This window comes from Pelophylax lessonae (genome assembly GCF_965119305.1).
Source record: "Pelophylax lessonae genome assembly, chromosome: 11".
Lineage (NCBI taxonomy): Eukaryota > Metazoa > Chordata > Amphibia > Anura > Ranidae > Pelophylax > Pelophylax lessonae.
In genome coordinates this window covers 237,637,757-237,658,777 of record NC_138778.1, presented here as the reverse complement: position 1 = coordinate 237,658,777, position 21,021 = coordinate 237,637,757, and the positions used below count along the sequence as shown (strand labels likewise).

Below are 21,021 nucleotides of genomic sequence, written 5' to 3'. Positions count from 1 at the left end.
ATCTTCTACTTTACAGTCTGGAGACAAAGTGAGAGAATCCTCTGAGGTTTTCCTCATCTCCCGTCCATCTACTAAAATAGAAATATAAAGATTATTACTAGACATCAGCAGATTGGTTCCTCTAAATCAGGACTCCGCCCACATCAGGCAGCTTTGTCTCTGAGGATCTTACAATTCCACCCTCAAGGTAACCAGTAAATGGGTCCTCTGATCTCCTACCAGTTCATTTCTATAACTGAGAGAGATGAGAAGGTTGTCAGGGGAAGGTCACACGTTTATTGGTACATACAGATATACAACCATAACATGGAAAATGTATAGAAATAAAATGATGATAAGACCGGCAGATGTCCCCAAGTCCAGGTTCATAGAAACCAACATAGCAGAATATAAAAGGTAATAGGTGGTTGAATGCAATCATTACATCAGCAGAGCTCACGCGTTTCGAGGACTAAATATACCGCTTCATCAGAAGTAGATGTATGATATGAATCTATAAAAAATCTAGAAGTATGAGAAAAAGCAACAATACAATTATTTTATTTTTATTTATTTTTTTACTATTAATGGCGGCGATCTGCGATTTTTTTGCGGGACAGCGACATTGCGGCGGACTGATCGGACCCCTAACTGACATTTTTGACACTTTTGGGGGAACCAGTGACATTACTACAGTAATCAGGGCTATAAATATGCACTGTTACTGTACTAATGACACTGACAGGGAAGGGGTTAAATGTGACCCTAGGGGCGTGATTTTTACTGTGGGGGGGCGTGGCTTGTGAAGTCATCACAGAGACATGCGATCCTATATAGCCTCTGTGATCACTTCAGGGAGAATGACAGTTGGTTGTGTTTACATCAGCCGTCCGTCCTTCTCTGTCAGCAGCGGGCGATCGCCCCCTGGCTCCTCCCAAGCGAGCGCCATACATCTGCGGGGGTTGGGGCTAAAGTGGTCATTCAGTATATAGATATTTATTACACATTTCTACTTATTTACTACAGATATTCTTCTACGTCTCTACTAGCCCCACTCCATATATCCGTACCCACTCCATGTATCTGTACCCACTCCCTGTATCCGTACCCACTCCATGTATCCATACCCGCTCCATGTATCCGTACCCGCTCCCTGTATCCGTACCCACTCCATGTATCCGTACCCACTCCATGTATCCGTACCCGCTCCATGTATCCGTACCCACTCCCTGTATCCGTACCCACTCCATGTATCCGTACCCACTCCATGTATCCGTACCCGCTCCATGTATCCGTACCCACTCCCTGTATCCGTACCCACTCCATGTATCCGTACCCGCTCCATGTATCCGTACCCGCTCCATGTATCCGTACCCGCTCCATGTATCCGTACCCGCTCCATGTGTCCGTACCCGCTCCATGTGTCCGTACCCGCTCCATGTATCCGTACCCACTCCCTGTGTCCGTACCCACTCCCTGTATCCGGTCCCACTCCATGTATCCGGTCCCACTCCATGTATCCGTACCCACTCTCTGTGTGTGGTCTGCCATATCTGCCCGCCTTGTGGGTCCTCAGCTCCCGTGGGAGACACCCAGGGTGATGTTTTTGCCCCCAGTGCCAGTCGCAGCTAAAGTTACAGTGTAAGTTTTGGGAATTAGGGGGGGGGGGGGGCTCTGTCTCCCTTCCCCCCCCTCCCCCGTTTCCAGGTTTTAATAGTTACCATTGCTGCTTTTTCTCATACTTCTATATTTTTTATAGATTCATATCATACATCTACTTCTGATGAAGCGGCATATTCAATCCTCAAAACGCGTCAGATCTGCTGATGTAATGATTGCATTCAACTTTTATATTCTGCTATGCTGGTTTCTATGAACCTGGACTTGGGGACATCTGCCGGTCTTATCATCATTTTATTTCTATACATTTTCCATGTTATGGTTGTATATCTGTATGTACCAATAAACGTGTGACCTTCGCCCTGACAACCTTCTCATCTCTCTCAAGTCCCAACCCTCCTTTATTTCTACTTGAATAGGAATGGAGGCGCAGGAATCCTCCCACCGTGCGCCTCATTTAAAGTCCCACACCTCCCCCCCCTTTGTGCACTTCATTTCTTTATTCATGGACCTTTACCTCATGGTCAGAGAGTGAGGAAACAACGATAACCGTCTTTTATAGGAGTGACAGTGATGAGGGGATTATAGGACGAGTGTCCCCTCCCCCTCTATCACTCATTGCCATCTTTCCAACACAAGAAGTTCTGCACTTCCTTATTTAGTCCATGATTTAGTCATGAATAACAGCGGGGCTGAGCCCCACCAGAGGTCAGAGAGTGAGGATGGGGGGAGAACAACCAAGATGAAGACTGGACTGATCCTGAAGATCTCCATCATTGGGTTACTGACTCCTCCCCCATTATCACTTTCTGTTTAAGGTCCCAAAGTTGGAGGATGTTATCACATTATTATCACCATGTAAAAGTCTGTCCTCCAATCAGATCATCAGATATAAAATGTCCAGCTGGTAGGAAATGGGTATAACAAAAGAGAATCCATATTATGTGTATATATAGCAGTGGGTAGAGGGGAAAGTGCAGGGGTCAGGAGTATGTAATGTACAACATAGCAGGGGTCAGAATTATATAATGAACAATATAGAGTATATAGTGCAGGGGTCAGGAGTATATAATGTACAACAGAGTATATAGTGCAGGGGCCAGGAGTATGTAATGTACAATAGAGTATATAGTGCAGGGGTCAGGAGTATGTAATGTACAACATAGAGTATATATTGCAGGGGTCAGGAGTACGTGATGTACAACAGAGTATATATTGCAGGGGTCCAGAGTAAGTAATGTACAACAGAGTATATAGTGTAGGGGTCAGAAGAGTTTAATGTACAACCTAGAGTACATAGCGCAGGGGTCAGAAGTATGTAATGTACAACATAGAGTATATAGGGCAGGGGTCAGGAGTATGTAATGTACAACAGAGTATATAGGGCAGGGGTCAGGAGTATGTCATGTACAACATAGAGTATATAGTGCAGGGGTCAGGGGTATGTAATGTACAATATAAATTATACAGTGAAGAACGCATAATATTGGTATTCAGTAATCAGTGGTGGCCTAAATGCTCACATGAGACAAGCTGCAGAGGTCCCACACCGCTGCCTCCCATCTCCTGAGACTGAATACATTGTTTCTATGTCTTTATCAGATGATGGGGGATCTAGGTGGATCCTCCGTACTGCTCTCTCCTTTACAATAAAGTCTCCTCTTACCCGGTGATGTGAGGGGCGGCTGATTCTCCATCATGACGTCCTTGTAGAGATCCTTGTGTCCTTCTAAATACTCCCACTCCTCCATGGAGAAATAGACAGTGACATCCTGACACCTTATAGGAACCTGACACACACAATGATACAGTCACCATCCAGACACATCCCTTGTCTGCTACTGGATAATGTCCCAGAATTCCCAGCACCGCTCACCTCTCCTGTCAGCAGCTCTATCATCTTCTTGGTGACTTCTAGAACCTTCTGTGTGTTGTGTCTTGTAGGGATCAGGGATGGAGGTGGGGGGATGGTTATGAGATTCTGGATTCTCGAGGATCTTCTGGTCATATTATGAGATCTCCTTTTTGTCTCATTTTCAGTAGATTTTTTCATTATTACTGTACAGTTCTGTGTTATACAAAGAAAAATATCACTCTCCCACAGGGACGTCTTTATATCATCATGGGCCCCTGGGAAAATTAATGTAATGGGGCCCCTACCTGCCCAGATGTACACACATAGTCTCAAAAATGAAAGTATAAAAAGATGATAGAATAAAACAGATATTTATTACTACTTTCAATATATTCAATTTAAACAATGAGAAAACATGCCATGAATCAAAGACTAATCAACACAGAGCACAGTACGGGGGAGTAGAAGGGCACAGTACGGGGGAGTAGAAGGGCACAGTACAGGGGAGTAGAAGGGCACGGTACAGGGGAGTAGAAGGGCACGGTACGGGGGAGTAGAAGGGCACAGTACGGGGGAGTAGAAGGGCACAGTACGGGGGAGTAGAAGGGCACAGTACGGGGAGTAGAAGGGCACAGTACGGGGAGTAGAAGGGCACAGTACGGGGGAGTAGAAGGACACAGTACGGGGGAGTAGAGGGGCACAGTACGGGGGAGTACAGGGGCACAGTACGGGGGAGTAGAAGGGCACAGTACGGGGAAGTAGAAGGGCACAGTACAGGGGAGTAGAAGGGCACAGTACAGGGGAGTAGAAGGGCACAGTACAGGGGAGTAGAGGGGCACAGTAAAGGGGAGTAGAGGGGCACAGTAAAGGGGAGTAGAGGAGCACAGTACAGGGGAGTAGAGGGGCACAGTACAGGGGAGTAGATGTGCACAGTACAGAGGAGTAGAAGGGCACAGTGCAGGGGAGTAGAGGGACACAGTACAGGAGAGTAGAGGGGCACAGTACAGGAGAGTAGAGGGGCACAGTACAGAGGAGTAGAAGGGCACAGTACAGGGGAAAAGAGGGGCACAGTACAGAGGAGTAGAAGGACACAGTACAGGGGAGTAGAAGGGCACAACGCAGGGGGGTAGAAGGACACAGTACAGGGGAGTAGAAGGGCTTATTACAAGGGAGTAGAAGGGCACAGTACAAGGGAGTAGAAGGGCACAGTACAAGGGAGTAGAAGGGCACAGTACAGTGGAGTAGAAGGGCACAGTACAGGGGAGTAAAAGGGAACAGTACAGGGGTGTAATAAGGGCACAGTACAGGGGAGCAGAAGGGAACAGGACACGGGAGTAGAAGGGCACAGTACAGGGGAGTAGGAGGGGCACAGTACAGGGGAGTAGGAGAGTCACAGTACAGGGAAGTAGTAGAGGCACAGTACAGGGAAGTAGGAGAGGCACAGTACAGGGAAGTAGGAGGGGTACAGTAAAGAGGAGAAGGAGGGCACAGTAAAGAGGAGTAGTAGGGCACAGTACAGGGGAGTAGAAGGAGCTATTCTCAAAAGTGTCAGTTAGTGTCCAATATGGCCACCACAATATCGCAATCAGAAAGCTCCATTTGTGGGATGAAATTACATAAATGTTATTTGGATACAGCGTCGCACAACTGCACAATTGTAAGGTAAAGTAACGCAGTGCCGTATAGCAAAAAATGGCCTGGTCATGAAGGGGGGTAAATCTTCCAGAGCTGAAGTTGTTAACCGGCAAGACTGTCAGTACATTGTTCACACTGATATTTAGGGCAATGATCATCAGTGCAGCCAATCAGTGCCTCCTCAGCAGGACTTTGAGCTGGGAGAATCTCTCTCATACAGCTCAGAGCCTGCACTGATAGCTCCTCCTCCTTCACACAGAAGAGAGAGGAGAGAGCCAATCTGCTCCTCCTCCTCCCGCCCCCTCCTCCTGTGTGCACCATGGGAAGGGTGAACCCCAGTAGCTGAATGATTAAATTCCGGTGCTTAGCTTCACACTTCCCATGGTGCACGCAGGAGGAGAGGGGCACAGTACAGGGGAGTAGAAGGGCACAGTACAGGGGAGTAGGAGGGCACAGTACAGGGGAGTAGGAGGGCACAGTACAGGGGAGTAGGAGGGCACAGTACAGGGGAGTAGGAGGGCACAGTACAGGGGAGTAGAAGGGCAGGGTACACGGGAGTAGAAGGGCACGGTACAGGGGAGTAGAAGGGCACAGTACAGGGGAGTAGAAGGGGCAAAGTACAGGGGAGTAGGAGGACTCAGTAAAGAGGAGTAGGAGGGCACAGTACAGGGGGGTAGAAGGGCACAGTAAAGAGTAGGAGGGCACAGTACAGGGGAGTAGGAGGGGCACAGTAAAGAGGAGTAGGAAGGCACAGTACAGGGGAGTAGAAGGAGCTATTCTCAAAAGTGTCAGTTAGGGTCCAATATGGCCACCGCAATCAGAAAGCTCTATTTGTGGGATGGAATTATATAAATTTGTTTTGGGTACAGCGTCGCACAACCGCACAATTGTCAGGTAAGGTAACGTAGTGCCGTATAGCAAAAAATGGCCTGGACATGAAGGGGGGTAAATCTTCAAGAGCTGAAGTTGTTAACCAGCAAGACTGTCAGTACATTGTTCACACTGATATTTAGGGCAATGATCATCAGTGCTGCCCCATCAGTGCCTCCTTAGCAGGACTCTGAGCTGAGACCTGAGCCTGCACTGATGGCTCCTCCTCCTTCACACAGAAGAGAGAGGAGAGATGGTGCATGGTGCACACAGGAGGAGAGGGGCGGGAGGAGAAGGAGCAGATTGGCTCTCTCTTCTCTCTTCTGTGTGAAGGAGGAGGAGCTATCAGTGCAGGCTCTGAGCTGTATGAAAGAGATGCTCTCAGCTCAGAGTCCTGCTGAGGAGGCACTGATGGGGCAGCACTGATGATCATCCATGCGAGGGAACTGTCAGTGCAGGCTCTGGGCTGTATAAGAGACACTCTCAGCTCAGAGTCCTGTGGCCAGCAACTCCACTGGGGACCCCGACCCTGGTAGTTCCACCACTGGTATATACAATTTATGTATTCATAGTACTTGTGTGGATGTTGTTATTGATTAGCAGAACATCAGAAGTCTCAAAATGACTCTGAATACTTCCCAGTGTACAGCGGAGTCAGACTTAACCCCTTCATTACACTCACCTCTCCAGTCAGCAGGCTGAGGACTTCCAGGGTGAGGTTCACTATTGTCTCATTCCGAGAATATTCCTTCTTTACATTCTTCACAAAACTCAAATTCTGCTGATTCTCCATCATGACGTCCTTGTAGAGATCCTTGTGTCCTTCTAAATATTCCCACTCCTCCATGGAGAAATAGACAGTGACATCCTGACACCTTATAGGAACCTGACACACACAATGATACAGTCACCATCCAGACACATCCCTTGTCTGTTACTGGATAATGTCCCAGAATTCCCAGCACCGCTCACCTCTCCTGTCAGCAGCTCCATCATCTTCTTGGTGACTTCTAGAATCTTCTCCATGTTGTGTCTCTCAGGTTTTATGGAGTCACATGGAGGCATCGTGATGGTCATATGATCACCTGACTTCACCAGAGGAAATCTCTGTATTGAGGAACCAATAGGAATATCATGTTAGAATCCCAGAATCCTCCTCACCTCTCCGGTCAGGTCTGTGTTTTATTAATAGAGCTAAGAGTGATGTCATGTGACCTCCCAGAATCCCCCTCACCTCTCCGGTCAGCAGGTAGATTTTCTCCAGGGTGAGGTTTAGGATCTTCTCAGTCATGTGACTCCGGTCCTCCTCCATCCTCGTTGGTGCCGTCATTTCAATTATACAGGTCTCCTTGTAGAAGGATAACTTTGGGAAACGAAAGTAAGAATTATTTGGATGGTATTGATCACCCAATAATAGGAAGTGGATGTGAGGGGGGTAATAGGAGGGTTGCTGTACATTTAAGGACTACTGCCCTCATGGGAACACATTTAGTTTGGACTGTTTAGTGTTTACTATATTTTTAAGGTCCTGGGACTCTCTTGACCTGCCGGATCAGAAATTCCCTTTCCTCTGTTGGGTTTGTTTGGTTTCTGAAATGGATTTGATTAGTATTAGATCTGCAGACAAGGAATGATAAATACGATCCTTCCTGAGACTTGTTTGCTCTGAGGCAGTGATGTGAGGTCAATGTTGGGTCATCATGATGTCCAGGAAGGGGAACTTGCTGGCTTTTGGCCGGAGTTGCCGGCTAATCAGGATAATTACCAGAACTCCGGCTGCAAGGCTCCAATCTCTGCTAGCCTGCTGACTGACAGGAGTGATGTCACTGTCACTCTCTGCAGTAGGAGAAGGAATTGGATAGCAAAAGTGTGGCAGTACCTGGAAAGCTTCTAAAATGGCGGATAAATAGCCTTTTAAGACAAAATGGTAGATTCTGGGGTGCTACAGAGATCATGACAGCCAAGCTGTGCATTTGAGGCCCCCCACCTTCTCCCTCATATTTTTCTTCTCTAGACCTTCCAAGAACTAATGAGAATACAGATAATAAGGCCAGGGATGTAATTGCTACATGCAGAGGTTCAGGAGTCAAAGGTAGGGGGAGGATTTCTATTGTATTAATGCCAAGCTAGTTCGGGAAATATGTATCTGTGATGTAACTGCTGTTTCCTATATGTGATGTACACGCTTTTTCACTCACTTAGCAAGCGGGCATGAACCGGGCTAAGCCATTTTCGCTGGCGAGTAAAAAGGTTTGATTCCAAAGCCTGAGCCCAAGAAATTCATTCTGGGTTTCAATGTATTTGCTGCAACATTTATTTGGTGCATTGGCTTCGGGAAACCCAGGTGGAATTTTTGAGACTGGTGGCTGTTCCACCGTGAGTCATTGGGGATCGGTCCGGAGCCAGTTCTTTGGATCGAGCCTACGTCTCAGGCGCCACTGGATGAATTTGTCTGGGAGACTACACTGTATCTTGGTGACCTGCTCCAAAACCGTCCCGACGACGTCTTGAGAATCCAGGCTCAGGAACCAACGAAACTGTTGGAGCTCCAATTCAGGACCAGATGAGATCTTTGCCTTCTGGTTGGGATAACAGTCAGGCCAGGACCTATCAACAGTATTTGAGAGAAGGGGAGCCTAATCACCTCCCGAGAAAACCCCAAGAAAGAGGATGATAGAGCATCCTGGGCGGACCTCAATCAATTAGTTATACCCATGTGGCAAAGGTCAGAATGAATAGTGTGCATGAGACATTGCCTGGTAACAAGCGATAGTGGACCCTGTGTAGAGGCAGTTGTCAGTCGGGCGACCGTATCTGAGTCATTGATAAGGGAAAGCAATTGTTGTTTAAATTGCCCCTTTGCGTCAAGAGTCTTGGACACCTTACCAGATTCTCAAAACCTTACTGTAAACTCTGTGTCTGTCTTGACATCTCTAGGGCTACAAAACAGGTGGGAACCAGTCAGTCCTACCCCCCCCTAGAGTGTATGATCAAAAAGTTCAGGAAGGGATGCTCAAAGGTAGCAGAATAAGTTTATTTTGGTGTCTGCGTCTTTAAGTGTTAAACCTCTGAACTAAAAGAGTCAGTGCATGGCAGCCTTCCAGTGAAGAATAGATACTGACACCGTAACATTTAGAGCTTTGCTTAACTGTTGTTCTGTACCCTGGTAAGGGACCTCTGCCCCATGTACCTAAGCCTCCGCGTAATAAGTAATATTGTGAAGAAAAAGAAAGAGCGGAGCAAATGACATAGGAGTTATGAAATGTAACATGTAAAGAGTGTCATGAGAATCTCTCCCTGGTATGATTAATATGTAGATCTATGAATTAATAATTTAGCGCTCCCATGGTTTTCAGGGAATACAGACTGGGACATAATTTAAGGGTGGGAGGACTGAATTGGTTGCAGTATGCCCCGGGATATACTCCTGAGTCCCCACAGATATTTTCTAATGTTCCCTCAGCCCTTGGATTATCCCCAGCTAGTTATGATGCAGTATACTCCTCTCTTCCACTAAAGAAAGAGGATGATTTAAGACAAAATCCTACTGCGTCTTTGCCCACACGTAGAACAACAATTCCCAGATAGCAAGCATGGTGCGGGAGCGGAATAGGGAGCAAGAAGAGAAGAAATTCCAAGGGAAGATAAGGCTGTTTACACAGTGGTGTATGCCCTATTACATTACGATCAGTGTAGAAAGTAAGATCGGTGATGCAATTTCCATATATTGGAATCAAAAAATGTGTGTACCGCGCTATGGACAACTAAATAATTAAATAAATAAATAAACCTAGATGCAGCTGTTCAAAATGGTGAATACCAAATTAGTAAAGTGCAGTGTCAAATATCAGCGCAAACAGGTATGGTGGTGAAATATCAAATAGGTGAAATCACTAAATAACACTCATAGAATAAAGTGCAATATGCAATGTGCAATAGTATACCAATATATAAATATTTAAAAGGTGAAAATAATATTGAAAATAATAACCTCCTCTCGGGGTGTTATTAATAGAAATGCAAAAACCACTGCTAATACAATAGATGTGCTATTAATAGCGTGCAACAGTCCACATATATTCCACAAAAAAGTCCCAATATAAAGTGCTTAAGTGCTGAAAACGCTGTGCAAAAGCATGCCGTTATCTAGTGCAGTGAGACAATGGTGACAGTCCACCCCCTGTGGATGTTCCACTTACCGGACTAAATTGACCCCATAAGCCATATAGCCTAAAAAGGTCAGATAGAGCTGGTGTCCCAGTAAGGAACGTTGGTGTGTCCTTGAGATTAGTAGCCAGTGGTCCCTGTAATCCTTAATGCTCCAAGTATATATAGGAGAAAGGAGAGATCCCACAATAGTGTAATACTGATAACACTTTAATAGTAATCAAAACAGTCGTTACACTCACATATGTTGGGATATGATAGCGCAAAAGAAGACAAATCAGGCGGATCTATAGATCTTCCTGGCCGTGGATGCTCTCGGGATGGCGCCCAGTCCCGGTTTGCGTTCCACCCGTGCCGGAAGTGACGTGCCGATGTCCGTAGACCGGAAATTGCGTTGATGCGTTTCGCCCTCCCCTTCCGGGCGTTTTCAAAGACATTGTATTAGCAGTGGTTTTTTGCATTTCTATTAATAACACCCCGAGGTTATTATATTCAATATTATTTTCACCTTTTAAATATTTATATATTGGTATACTATTGCACATTGCATTTTGCACTTTATTTTATGAGTGTTATTTAGTGATTTCACCACCATACCTGTTTGCGCTGATATTTGACACTGCAATTTCCATATATTATAATGGGATATTATGTAGTAATTAAGCCCATTGATACACCTGAACTAAATGATATAATACCAGAATCTTAGGATCTGACTTAGACTCATGGGCCATACACACTGTAAGATTTTCTAAAGACTTTTTCTTTTTTCTTTTTTTTCAATTATGTATTTTATTAAGGTTTAGTAAAAAGGTTGTACATTTACAAATAATTCACACAGCAAGTGAAGCATACCATAAGTTCATATTGTTAAACAAGAAAAAAAAAGAAAACAAAAAAGGAGAGATGTGATTCTTATTTCATTATTATCAATATCTATCAACCTCGAAGGTCTCTTCTCTATTCTTCCCTTATATCAATTCAGTCTGTACCTCCACCCTGACTATATTCTTCTTTACTTCTTCCACACAACCTCTAACTTCCCTATCTATTTTATCTTTATATCCCAGCAAAAAATAACCCCAAAAAGAAAAGAAAAAGAGAGAGAAAAAGAAGAAGAAAAAAGAAAAAGGAGAACCTTATCTCCCACCTCTCTTGCAAAGTCATCTCGGTAACCACACAAGTGTCCCTCTTAATTACATCTTCATTCTAATCTGTATGTCCCATCTTAAGAAGGGCTTTGCCTTCTTTCGAGAGGACAAATAGATTCCATGCACCCCACGTAGAGTTATATTCTGCCCTCTTATGTTGTGCAGTCATTACCAAATCCTCCATGTTATTTAATTCCTCTATTTTTTTAATCCATCCTGCTATCGTTGGTGGTGTTTGTTTTTTCCAACTAAGGGGTATACATACTCTAGCCGCGTTCGCAAGATGACATATTACCGATTTTCTATATTTTTTTTCTCTTGCATATTATTTGTTTGTAAAAGGAAGAAAGCCGGGTCTTCCGGAATCTCTGCTTCTGTAAACCTTTGCATAATCTCTCTAACTTTTTTCCAATAATCTGTCAGTTTGGGGCATGTCCAAAAAATATGTGTTAACGTGCCCTCTCCTTCCAGGCAGCGCCAGCACTGATCCGAATTATTAGTCAAAATTTTATGTAGCTTATATGGAGTATAATACCATCTTGTTAGGATCTTAAAATTTGTCTCTTGATATTTAGGTCATATCGAGGATTTGAAAACCAGTTTGATCATATGCTGTCTCTGCTCTGGGGAGAAGACCTGCACCAGTTCCCTCTCCCATCTATCTATATAGGATAGCTGGTATTGTGCTTCAGGAATGTTGCGTGAAATTCCCTGGTTCTGTACAATATCTTTCAAAAGTTGTCAATTGGCGATTATACTTTTGAGGGTTAGGGATCGAACATAAAAAGTGATAAAGTTGCAGTGCATTCCAAAATGAAAGTCTGAAAACATCCGCCTCATTTACTAGTGTTTCTAGTGAGGGCCATTTATTCTCTCTTAAGAAATGCGAGGCTTGAAAATGTCCTGTTTCTCTGAGGAATCTGAAAGGCTGAGCCTCTAGGCCCATCATAAATTTGGATTCCCCAAAACAGGGAATAGTGGCGATTCACATGTAAAAATAGAATTTTGAGAACGCATTTGTGTGCAAATTTTTAGTGTCGTACCTATTGATTGGTGTGTCCTTACCTCTATCGGAAGATAATCACAGCACCATAATGCTCTATTGAGGGGGATAGGAGTGAGTGCCTGATCAATTTGCACCCATAATTTACTATCCCCGTGTCGACACCAATCAATTTGCCTTCACAAATGGGATGCCTGGAAATATTTGCGCATATCTGGGAGTGACACTCCTCCCAGTTTTTTTAGGTAGCGTCAACAATTGTTTTGCGAGATGAGGTTTCTTATGTGCCCAGACAAATTTAGTAAACAATGAGTTTATTTGTCTAAAATAATAGGCTGGGATCTTAATGGGAAGTGTTTGAAATAAATACAAAAATCTAGGCAATATGGTCATTTTAATCAGGTTACCCCTGCCAAACCATGAGTGTAAGCCTATATTCCATTTCTCTAATTTGAGACTAACTTCTGTCAGCAAGGGGGTAAAATTAAGTTAAAAAATCTGGGTCGGGTTGGCTGGTATTAACGTACCCAAATACCTTATTGCTCTATTTGTCCATTTAAAAATGAAATTCTGTTTTAACTGTAATACTATTCTATTTGATAAATTTATTCCCATAGCTTCTGATTTAATAAAATTTATTTTCAAATTGGATATATTACCATATTGTTCAAACTCCCTAATAAGATTCGGTAATGATATTGTCGGGTTGACTATTGAAAAAAGTAAATCATCCGCATATGCAGAGATTTTATATTGCTTTTTCCCCACCATAATGCCTTCTATATCTGGATTTTGCCTTATTTTACACAGAAATGGTTCTAAGGAGAGAACAAAAAGTATAGGAGACAGAGGACACCCTTGTCTCGTGCCGTTCTTTATAGGGAACGGTTCCGAAAGAATCCCATTTACCTTAAGATGGAGCTAAATAGATTGAGGATATCCACTGCAACATGGAATTGCCCAGGCCTATATGTTTAAGTGTGGCAAACATAAAATTCCAATTGACTCGGTCAAACGCTTTTTCTGCATCGGTTCCCAGAAAAACACTAGGTGTTTGAGATCTATCCGCAGCATATAGTAGGTTCAGTACCTTTGTGGTGTTATCTCTCGCCTCTCTATTTAGTATAAATCCAACTTGATCCAAGTGGATCAAGGAGTGTAGATGTTGTGTCAGTCAGGTTGCTATTATTTTAGTGAAGATTTTAATATCTATATTAAGAAGTGATATTGGACTATAGCTACCACATTGCATTGGATCCTTATCCTCCTTAGGTATAACCGCTATATGTGCTTTCTTGGTATCACCGCAGAAGGCAGAATACGTTCCTGCGCTATTATACAGTTTTAGCAAATGTGGTCCCAGTATTGGTAAAAAGGCCCTGTAATATTGTAAAGTGTAACCGTCAGGCCCCGGTGCTTTCCCAGCTTTCATCGTATTTAAGACCTGTTGGATTTCTGTCATCGTTATTGGTAAGTCTAATTCTTTACTAATTTCTGCTGTTAATTTAGGAAGTTTAGATGCAGTTATATATTCCTCCATTTGTGTTGTTGATGGATTTTGTTCTGGAAGGTTATATAAGGAGGAATAAAACTCTCTAAATGTCTGAGCGATTTGTCTGGGTAGTGATATTTTATTACCTTTCGAGGATAAAATTTGTGGAATATATGTAGCTGTTTTAATGTCCTTTACAGCTTTCGCCAGTTGTCTCCCACATTTATTTCCTGACTCATAACCTATTTTACGGCATCTTTGTAAGGAAGCTTTAGCCTTATATCTCAGTAGATCCGCAATTTGTTTTTTATATATAAAAAGTACAGTAAAACTGCACGAAAGGGCACTGGGGGGCAATCTAATGTGAATTTATTTTATTTTGCATTGTATCAGTGTGTTTGGTGTGTTTTACATTTGAATTTGCCACCGGTTCCACCCCCCTGTGAACGTCACGTCGCAGGAGACAGAAGCCGGGGCACGGAGAGGATCGGCAGGAAAATCCGCCGCTAGACACCGCCGGGATACATCGCTGGATCCCGGTGACAAGATAAGTAACCCTGCTTTAAGGATCCAGCGATGCTTCTGGCGGTACCCCGAGTGTGGCTAGGGGTTACGGCTTTTGGCTATGAAATTTAACCCCGAGCCACGCTCGGGAATACCGCTAAGGAGCTAAGGATGTCATCAAAGTAAATGCAGGTTGCATGAAAGGAACATCTAAAACCAAGAGTCTCTATGAGCCCTAAAGCCCCCCCTTACCTTAGAGCCTTGCAGCCTGACTACCCTCTCAGAGTCCCCCACAGCCCTTCCGCCCCACTAAGCTCTCAGAGTTGTTCATCCCAAATACTTCCTAAAAGGCTCCTAAAGTCCTTCAGCTACACTTCCTCCTCAGGGGTCCCAGAGTCCTTGAGATTCAGTAAATAAACCCTCAGAGGTTCTCAGAGTCCTTTAGTCCGGCTAACTCCTTAGAGACCCCTCAGCTCCTCTACTTCCCTCAGAGACCCCTCAGCTCCTCTACTTCCCCCAGAGACCCCTCAGCTCCTCTACTTCCCTTGGAGACCCCTCAGCTCCTCTACTTCCCTCGGAGACCACTCAGCTCCTCTACTTCCCTCTGAGACACCTTACTCCTCTACTTCCCTCGGAGACCCCTCAGCTCCTCTACTTCCCTCGTAGACCCCTCAGCTCCTCTACATCCCTCGGAGACCCCTCAGCTACTCTACTTCCCCCAGAGACCCCTCAGCTCCTCTAATTCCCTCAGAGACACCTCAGCTCCTCCACTTCCCCCAGAGACCCCTCAGCTCCTCTACTTCCCCCAGAGACCCCTCAGCTCCTCTACTTCCCTCAGAGACCCCTCAGCTCCTCTACTTCCCTCAGAGACCCCTCAGCTCCTCTACTTCCCTCAGAGACCCCTCAGCTCCTCTACTTCCCCCAGAGACTCCTCAGATCCTCTAATTCCCCCAGAGACCCCTCAGCTCCTCTACTTCCCCCAGAGACCCCTCAGCTCCTCTACTTCCCCCAGAGACCCCTCAGCTCCTCTACTTCCCTCGGGACACCTCAGCTCCTCCACTTCCCCAAGAGACCCCTCAGCTCCTCTACTTCCCCCAGAGACCCCTCAGCTCCTCTACTTGCCCCAGAGACCCCTCATCTCCTCTACTTCCCCCAGAGAACCCTCAGCTCCTCTACTTCCCTCAGAGACCCCTCAGATCCTCTACTTCCCTCAGAGACCCCTCAGATCCTCTACTTCCCTCAGAGACCAATCAGCTCCTCTACTTCCCTCAGAGACCCCTCAGCTCCTCTACTTCCCTCAGGGACCCCTCAGCTCCTCTACTTCCCTCGGAGACCCCTCAGCTCCTCTACTTCCCTCGGAGACACCTCAGCTCCTCTACTTCCCTCGGAGACCCCTCAGCTCCTCTACTTCCCTCAGAGACCCCTCAGCTCCTCTACTTCCCTCAGAGACCCCTCAGCTCCTCTACTTCCCTCAGAGACCCCTCAGCTCCTCTACTTCCCTCAGAGACCCCTCAGCTCCTCTAATTCCCCCAGAGACCCCTCAGCTCCTCTACTTCCCCCAGAAACCCCTCAGCTCCTCTACTTCCCCCAGAGGCCCCTCAGCTTCTCTACTTCCTTCAGAGACCCCTCAGCTCCTCTACTTCCCTTAGAGACCCCTCAGATCCTCTACTTCCCCCAGAGACCCCTCAGCTCCTCTACTTCCCTCAGAGACCCCTCAGCTCCTCTACTTCCCTCACAGGCCCCTCAGCTCCTCTACTTCCCCCAGAGACCCTCAGCTTCTCTACTTCCCCCAGAGACCCCTCAGCTTCTCTACTTCCCCCAGAGACCCCTCAGCTCCTCTACTTTCCTCAGAGACCCCTCAGCTCCTCTACTTCCCTCAGAGACCCCTCAGCTCCTCTACTTCCCTCAGAGACCCCTCATCTCCTCTACTTCCCCCAGAGACCCCTCAGCTTCTCTACTTCCCTCAGAGACCCCTCAGCTTCTCTACTTCCATCAGAGACCCCTCAGCTACTCTACTTCCCTCAGAGACCCCTCAGCAACTCTACTTCCTTCAGAGAACACTCAGCTACTCTACTTCCCCCAGAGACCCCTCAGCTCCTCTACTTCCCCCAGAGACCCAGAGACCCCTAAGCTCCTCTACTTCCCTCAGAGACCCCTCAGCTCCTCTACTTTCCCCAGAGACCCCTCAGCTCCTGTACTTTCCCCAGAGACCCCTCAGCTCTTCTACTACCCTCAGAGAACCCTCAGCCCTCTACTTCCCTCAGAGAGCCCTCAGCTCCTCTACTTCCCTCAGAGACCCCTCAGCTCCTTTACTTCCCTCAGAGACCCCTCAGCTCCTCTACTTCCCTCAGAGACCCCTCAGCTCCTCTACTTCCCCCAGAGACCTCTCAACTCCTCTACTTCCCCCAGAGACCCCTCAACTCCTCTACTTCCCCCCCCCCCGGAGACCCCTCAGCTCCTCTACTTTCCCCAGAGACCCCTCAGCTCCTCTACCTCCCCCAGAGACCCCTCAGCTCCTCTACTTCCCTCAGAGACCCCTCAGCTCCTCTACTTCCCCCAGAAACCCTCAGCTCCTCTACTTCCCACGGAGACCCCTCAGCTCCTCTACTTCCCCCCGGAGACCCCTCAGCTCCTTTACTTCCCCCCCGGAGACCCCTCAGCTCCTTTACTTCCCCCCCGGAGACCCCTCAGCTCCTCTTCATCCCCGCGGAGACCCCTCAGCTCCTCTACTTCCCTCAGGGACCCCTCAGCTCCTCTACTTCCCTCAGAGACCCCCCAGGTCCTCTACTTCCCTCAGAGACCCCTCAGCTCCTCTACTTCCCTCAAAGACCCCTCAGCTCCTCTACTTCCCCCCAGAGACCCCTCAGCTCCTCTACTTCCCTCAGAGACCCCTCAGCTCTTCTACTTCCCTCAGAGACCCCTTAGCTCATCTACTTCCCTCAGAGACCCACTCAGCTCCTCTACATCCCTCAGAGACCCCTCAGCTTCTCTACTTCCCTCAGAGACACCTCATTTCCTCTACTTCCTCCAGAGACCCCTCATCTCCTCTACTTCCTCCAGAGACCCCTCATCTCCTCTACTTCCCCCAGAGACCCCTCAGCTCCTCTACTTCCCCCAGAGAGGCAGAGACCCCTCAGCTCCTCTACTTCCCCCAGAGACCCCTCAGCTCCTCTACTTCCCTCAGAGACCCCTCAGCTCCTCTACTTCCCTCAGAGACCCCTCAGCTCCTCTACTTCCCTCAGAAACCCCTCAGCTCCTCTAATTCCCTCAGAGACCCCTCAGCTCCTTTACTTCCCCCAGAGACCCCTCAGCTCCTCTACTTCCCTTAGAGACCCCTCAGCTCCTCTACTTCCCCCAGAGACCCCTCAGCTCCTCTACTTCCCTCAGAGACCCCTCAGCTCCTTTACTTCCCCCAGAGACCCCTCAGCTCCTCTACTTCCCTCACAGACCCCTCAGCAACTCTACTTCCCCCAGAGACCCTCAGCTTCTCTACTTCCCCCAGAGACCCCTCAGCTTCTCGAATTCCCCCAGAGACCCCTCAGCTCCTCTACTTTCCTCAGAGACCCCTCAGCTCCTCTACTTCCCTCAGAGACCCCTCAGCTCCTCTACTTCCCCCAGAGACCCCTCAGCTTCTCTACTTCCCCCAGAGACCCCTCAGCTCCTCTACTTCCCCCAGAGACCCCTCAGCTCCTCTACTTCCCCCAGAGACCCCTCAGCTCCTCTACTTCCCTCAGAGACCCCTCAGCTACTCTACTTCCCTCAGAGACCGCTCAGCTACTCTACTTCCTTCAGAGACCCCTCAGCTACTCTACTTCCACCAGAGACCCCTCAGCTCCTCTACTTCCCCCAGAGACCCCTCAGCTTCTCTACTTCCCCCAGAGACCCCTCAGCTCCTCTACTTTCCTCAGAGACCCCTCAGCTCCTCTACTTCCCCCAGAGACCCCTCAGCTCCTCTACTTCCCTCAGAGACCCCTCAGCTACTCTACTTCCCTCAGAGACCCCTCAGCTACTCTACTTCCTTCAGAGACCCCTCAGCTACTCTACTTCGCCCTGAGACCCCTCAGCTCCTCTACTTCCCTCAGACCCCTCAGCTCCTCTACTTTCCCCAGAGACCCCTCAGCTCCTCTACTTTCCTCAGAGACCCCTCAGCTCTTCTACTACCCTCAGAGAACCCTCAGCTCCTCTACATCTCCCAGAGACCCCTCAGCTCCTCTACTTACCCCAGAGACCCCTCAGCTTCTCTACTTCTCCCAGAGACCCCTCAGCTCCTCTACTTCCCTCAGAGACCCCTTCAGCTCCTCTACTTCCCCCAGAGACCTCTCAGCTCCTCTACTTCCCTCAGAGACCCTTCAGCTCCTTTACTGCCATCAGAGACCCCTCAGCTCCTCTACTTCCCCCAGAGACCCCTCAGCTTCTCTACTTCCCTCAGCTCCTCTACTTCCCTCGGAGACCCCTCAGCTCCTCTACTTCCCTCGGAGACCCCTCAGCTCCTCTACTTCCCTCGGAGACCCCTCAGCTCCTCCACTTCCCCCAGAGACCCCTCAGCTCCTCCACTTCCCCCAGAGACCCCTCAGCTCCTCCACTTCCCCCAGAGACCCCTCAGCTCCTCTACTTCCCCCAGAGACCCCTCAGCTCCTCTACTTCCCCCAGAGACCCCTCAGCTCCTCTACTTCCACCAAAAACACCTCAGCTCCTCTACTTCCCCCAGAGACCCCTCAGCTCCTCTACTTACCCCAGAGACCCCTCAGCTTCTCTACTTCCCTCAGAGACCCCTCAGCTCCTCTACTTCCCTTAGAGACCCCTCAGCTCCTCTACTTCCCCCAGAGACCCCTCAGCTCCTCTACTTCCCTCAGAGACCCCTCTGCTCCTCTACTTCCCTCAGAGACCCCTCAGCTCCTCTACTTCCCTCAGAGACCCCTCAGCTCCTCTACTTCCCCCAGAGACCTCTCAGCTCCTCTACTTCCCCCAGAGACCTCTCAGCTCCTCTACTTCCCTCAGAGACCCTTCAGCTCCTTTACTGCCATCAGAGACCCCTCAGCTCCTCTACTTCCCCCAGAGACCCCTCAGCTTCTCTACTTCCCTCAGAGACCCCTCAGCTCCTCTACTTCCCTCGGAGACCCCTCAGCTCCTCTACTTCCCTCGGAGACCCCTCAGCTCCTCCACTTCCCACAGAGACCCCTCAGCTCCTCTACTTCCCCCAGAGACCCCTCAGCTCCTCTACTACCCTAAGAGACCCTTCAGCTCCTTTTCTGCCATCAGAGACCCCTCAGCTCCTCTACTTCCCTCAGAGACCCCTCAGCTCCTCTACTTCCCTCAGAGACCCCTCAGCTCCTCTACTTCCCTCGGAGACCCCTCAGCTCCTCTACTTCCCTCGGAGACCCCTCAGCTCCTCAACTTCCCTCGGAGACCCCTCAGCTCCTCCACTTCCCCCAGAGACCCCTCAGCTCCTCTACTTCCCCCAGAGACCCCTCAGCTCCTCTACTACCCTAAGAGACCCTTCAGCTCCTTTTCTGCCATCAGAGACCCCTCAGCTCCTCTACTTCCCTCAGAGACCCCTCAGCTCCTCTACTTCCCTCAGAGACCCCTCAGCTCCTCTACTTCCTTTGGAGACCCCTCAGCTCCTCTACTTCCCTCGGAGACCCCTCAGCTCCTCCACTTCCCCCAGAGACCCCTCAGCTCCTCCACTTCCCCCAGAGACCCCTCAGCTCCTCTACTTCCCACAGAGACCCCTCAGCTCCTCTACTTCACTCGGAGACCCCTCAGCTCCTCTACTTCCCTCAGAGACCCTTCAGCTCCTCTACTTCCCCCAGAGACCCCTCAGCTCCTCTACTTCCCTCAGAGACCCCTCAGCTCCTGTACTTCCCTCAGAGATGCCTCAGCTCCTTTACTTCCATCAGAGACCCCTCAGCTCCTCTACTTCTCCCAGAGACCCCTCAGCTCCTCTACTTCCCTCAGAGACCCCTCAGCTCCTCTACTTCCCCCAGAGACTTCTCAGCTCCTCTACTTCCCCCAGAGACCTCTCAGCTCCTCTACTTCCCTCAGAGACCCTTCAGCTCCTTTACTGCCATCAGAGACCCCTCAGCTCCTCTACTTCCCTCAGAGACCCCTCAGCTTCTCTACTACCCTCAGAGACCCCTCAGCTCCTCTACTTCCCCCAGAGACCCCTCAGCTCCTCTACTTCCCTCAGAGACCCATCAGCTCCTCTACTTCCCTCAGAGACACCTCAGCTCCTTTACTTCCATCAGAGACCTCTCAGCTCCTCTACTTCTCCCAGAGACCCCTCAGCTCCTCTACTTCCCTCAGAGACCCCTCAGCTCCTCTACTTCCCCCAGAGACCCCTCAGCTCCTCTACTTCCCTCAGAGACCCTACAGCTCCTTTCCTGCCATCAGAGACCCCTCAGCTCCTCTACTTCCCCCAGAGACCCCTCAGCTCCTCTACTCTCCTCAGAGACCCCTCAGCTCCTCTACTTCCCTCAGAGACCCTTCAGCTCCTTTACTTCCATCAGAGACCCCTCAGCTTCTCTACTTTCCCCAGATCCCTCAGCTCCTCTACTTCCCTCAGAGACCCCTCAGCTCCTCTACTTCCCTCAGAGACCCCTCAGCTCCTCTACTTCCCTCAGAGACCCCTCAGCTCCTCTACTTCCCTCAGAGACCCCTCAGCTCCTCTATTTCCTCCAGAGACCCCTCAGCTCCTCTACTTCCCCCAGAGACCCCTCAGCTCCTCTACTTTCCCCAGAGACCCTTC

At 48.4% G+C, this 21,021-nt stretch overlaps 3 protein-coding genes and 1 pseudogene across 4 annotated transcripts in view; 1 reads left to right on the top strand and 3 right to left on the bottom strand.

The window, feature by feature from the left end:
* The window catches only part of LOC309567520 (uncharacterized protein), a gene marked incomplete at its 5' end in the record, with an annotated part of 1,161,679 nt that overhangs the window by 797,129 nt on the left and 343,529 nt on the right, over window positions 1-21,021 (top strand). The gene's annotated exons all lie outside the window — the stretch shown is intronic.
* LOC309566962 (uncharacterized protein) overlaps window positions 1-21,021 on the bottom strand; it is a 162,345-nt gene that overhangs the window by 70,796 nt on the left and 70,528 nt on the right. The gene's annotated exons all lie outside the window — the stretch shown is intronic.
* Window positions 1-21,021, bottom strand: part of LOC309566963 — a 130,751-nt pseudogene that overhangs the window by 70,543 nt on the left and 39,187 nt on the right. The gene's annotated exons all lie outside the window — the stretch shown is intronic.
* The window catches only part of LOC309566964 (uncharacterized protein), a gene marked incomplete at its 3' end in the record, with an annotated part of 90,765 nt that overhangs the window by 59,533 nt on the left and 10,211 nt on the right, over window positions 1-21,021 (bottom strand). The window lies entirely within an intron of this gene.